Here is a 3,767-nt window from a genome sequence, read left to right as displayed (position 1 = left end):
GATTCTCTGGTGTCTAGCTTTCTGAGTTCCTTGTATACCTTGGATATTAGGCCTCTATCTGATGTGGAGTTAGTAAAGATCTTTTCCCATTCTGTTGGCTGCCGTTTGTTTTCTTGACAATGTCTTTAGCCTTACAGAAACTTTGCAATCTCATTAAGTCCCATTTGTTAATTTTTGACCTTAGAGATTGAGCCATTGGTGTATTGTTCAGAAAATTTTCTCCTGAGCCTATGTGTTCTAAGGTTTTCTCTACTTTCTCATCTAATAGTTTCAGTGTATGTGGTTTAGTGTGGAGATCTTTGATGCACTTACACATGAGCTTTGTACAAGGAGATAGGAAAGGGTCTATTTTCATTTTTTTGCATGCTGAGTGCCAGTTTGACCAGCACCATTTGTTGAATAGGCTGTCCTATTTCCATTGAATGTTTACAGCTCCTTTGTGAAAAATCAGTTGAACATATATGTGAGGGCTGATTTCTGGATCTTCTGTTCTATTCCATTGATCCGCGTGCCTATTTCTATACCAGTACCATACAGTTTTCAGCACAATTGCCTTGTAATATAGCTTGAGGTCAGGGATAGTGATTCCCACAGATGTTTTCTTGTTGTTGAGGATGGATTTTGCTATTCTAGGTCTTTTGTTATTCCAGATGAAATTGCACATTGATTTTTCCAACTCAATGAAGAACTGGGTTGGAATTTTGATGGGGATTGCATTGAATCTGTACATTTCTTTTGGTAGGATGGACATTTTTAAAATGTTGATCCTTCCAATCCATGAGCATGGGAGATCTTTCCATTTTCTGAGATCTTTCTCATTTTCCTTATTTAGAGGTTTGAAGTTCTTCTCCTACAGGTCCTTCACTTGCTTAATTAGAGTCACACCAAGGTATTTAATATTTTTTGTGATTATTGTGAAGGGTATCTTTTCCCTAATTTCTTTCCTCACATGTTTGTCTTTTGAATATAGGATGGCTACTGATTTGTTTGAGTTAATTTTATATCCATCTATTTTGCTGAACTTGTTTATCAGCTGTAGGATTTCTCTGATGAAATTTGTGGAGTCACTTTAGTACACTATCATGTCATCTGCAAGGAGTGATGTTTTCATTTCTTCCTTTCCGTTTTTTATCTTCTTGTTCTCCTTTTTCTGTCTACTTGCTCCAGCCAGGACTTGCAGTACTATATTGAATAGTTAGGGGAAGATTGGGCAGCCTTGTCGATTCCTTGATTTTAGTGGGATTTCTTCAAGTTTCCCACCTTTAAGTTTGATGTTGGCTGTTGGTTTGCTGTATATTGCTTTTATTATGTTTAGGTATGGACCTTGGATTCCTGTTCTTTCCAGGACTTTTAACATGAAGGAGTGTTAAATTTTGTTAAATGCTTTCTCAGCATCTAGTGAAATAACCATGTGATTTTGTAATTTGAGTTTTATTATATGGTGGATTACATTGATGGATTTCCTTATATTAAACCATCCCTGCATCCCCAGGATGAAGCCTAAATGGTCATGGTGAATGATCATTTTGATGTTTTTATGGATTCGGTTTGCAAGGAATGTGCTGTGTATTTTTGCATTGATGTTAATTAGTGAGTTGTTCTGAAGTTCTCTTTCCTTGTAGGGTCTTTGTGTGGTTTAGGAATGAAGGTTATTGTAGCCTCAAAAAAATGAGTTACGTAGTATTCCATCTGATTCTTTATTGTGGAATAGTTTGGAGAGTATTGGTGTTATGTCTGCAATAAATGTCTGATAAAATTCTTTACTGAACCCGTCCAGACCTGGGCTTTTTTTGGTCGAGAAGCTTTTGATGAATTCTTCTATCTCTTTAGGTGTTATGGGATTATTTAGATGGTTTACCTGGTTTTGGTTTAACTTTAGGATCTTGTATCTGTCTAGGAATTCATCCATTTCCTCCAGATTTTCCAACTTTGTGGAGTATAGGCTTTTGTAGAAGGATCTGATGATTTCTTGAATTTCCTCAGTTTCAGTTGTTAGGTCTCCACTTTCCTTTCTGATTTTGTTAACTTGTATACTCTCTCTTTGCCCTCTAGTTAGTCTGGCTAGGGATTTATCAATCTTGTTGATTTTCTCAAAGAACCAGCTCTTGGTTTTGTTGATTCTTTCTATGGTTCTTTTTGTTTCAATTTGGTCTATTTCTGCCCTAATTTTGATTATTTCTTGCTGTCTACTCCTCTTGGGTGTATCTGCTTCCTTTTGTTCTAGAGCTTTTAGCTTTGCTGTCAAGTTGCTAATGTATGCTTTCTCCAGTTTCTTTTTGGAAGCACTCAGGGCTATGAGTTTTCCTCTCATTACTGCTTTCATTGCATCCCATAGGTTTGGGTATGTTGTGTTTTCATTTTCATTGAATTCTAAAAAATTTTTAATTTCTTTCTTTATTTCTTCTTTGACCCTGCTATCGTTTAACAGAGCGTTGATTAGTTTCCATGAGTATGTGGGCTTTTTGTTGTCTTTGTTGTTGTTAAAGACCAGCAGCTGTAGACCAGGGTGATCTGAGAGGATGCATGAGAGTATTTCAATCTTCTTATATCGATTAAGGCTTATTCTTTGTCTTATTATGTGGTCAATTTTCAAGAAGGTGCCATGGGGTGCTGAGTAGAAGGTGTATTCTTTTACTTTAGGATGATATGTTCTGTAGATATTTATTAATTTGAGTTGGTTCATAGTCTCGGCTAGTTTTAGAGTGTCCTTGTTCAGTTTCTGTTTCCATGATCTGTCCACTGGTGAGAGTGGGGTATTAAAGTCTCCCATTATTATTGTGTGGGGTAAAATGTATTTTTGAGCTTTATTGGAGTTTCTTTTATGAATGTGGGTGCTTTTGTATTTTGAGCATATATGTTAAGGATTGAGAGTTCCTCCTGACAGATTTCCCCTGTAATGAGTAAAAAGTGTCCTTCTTTATCTTTTTTGATAACTTTTGGTTGGAAATTTACTTTATTCGATATTAGAATAGGCACTCCAGTTTTCTTCTTGGGGCTGTTTGCTTGGAATTTTTTTTTCCAACCTTTTACTCTGAGATAATGTCTGTCTTTGTCTCTGAGATGCCTTTCCTGTATGAAGCAAAATGCTGGATTCTGTTTATATATCCAGTCTGGTAACCTTTGTCTCTTTGTTGGGGAGTTGAGACCATTTATGTTAATAGATATCAAGGAATAGTGATTGCTGTTTCCTGCTATTATTGCTTTTGTAGGTTGAGTTGTGTCTGTGTCTATTTCTTCTTTTGGTTTTCTTGCTTAGGAGTTTTCTTGTTTATACTAGGATGTAGTTCTCCTATTTTTATTGGGTTCTCCACCTATAATTCATTGTAGTGTTGGTTTTATGGTCAAATATTGTGTAAATTTAGATTTGTCTTGAAATATCTTCATCTCTCCATCTATGGTGATTGGTAGTTTTACTGGGTATAGCAGCTTGGGCTGGCACTTGTGCTCTCTTAGGGTCTGTATGATGTCTGTCCAGGCTCTTCTAGCTTTCATAGTCTCTGTTGAGAAATCGGGTGTGATTTTGATTGGTCTGCTTTTATATGTTACCTGACCTTTTTTTCTTACTGCTTTGAGTATTCTTTCTTTGATTTGAGCACTTGGTGTTTTGACTATTATGTGTCAGGAGGAATTTCTTTTCTAGTCCAACCTTTTTGGAGTTCTGAAGGCTTCTTTTATGCTCGTGGTCATCTCATTCTTAAGGGTAGGGAAGTTTTTTTCTACAATTTTGTTGAAGATATTTACTGTGCCTCTTAGTTGATATTTTTCTC

This window comes from Micromys minutus (genome assembly GCF_963924665.1).
Source record: "Micromys minutus genome assembly, chromosome: 29".
NCBI lineage: Eukaryota > Metazoa > Chordata > Mammalia > Rodentia > Muridae > Micromys > Micromys minutus.
The sequence above is the reverse complement of the archived record's forward strand: the minus strand, read 5'-3'. Positions refer to the sequence as shown.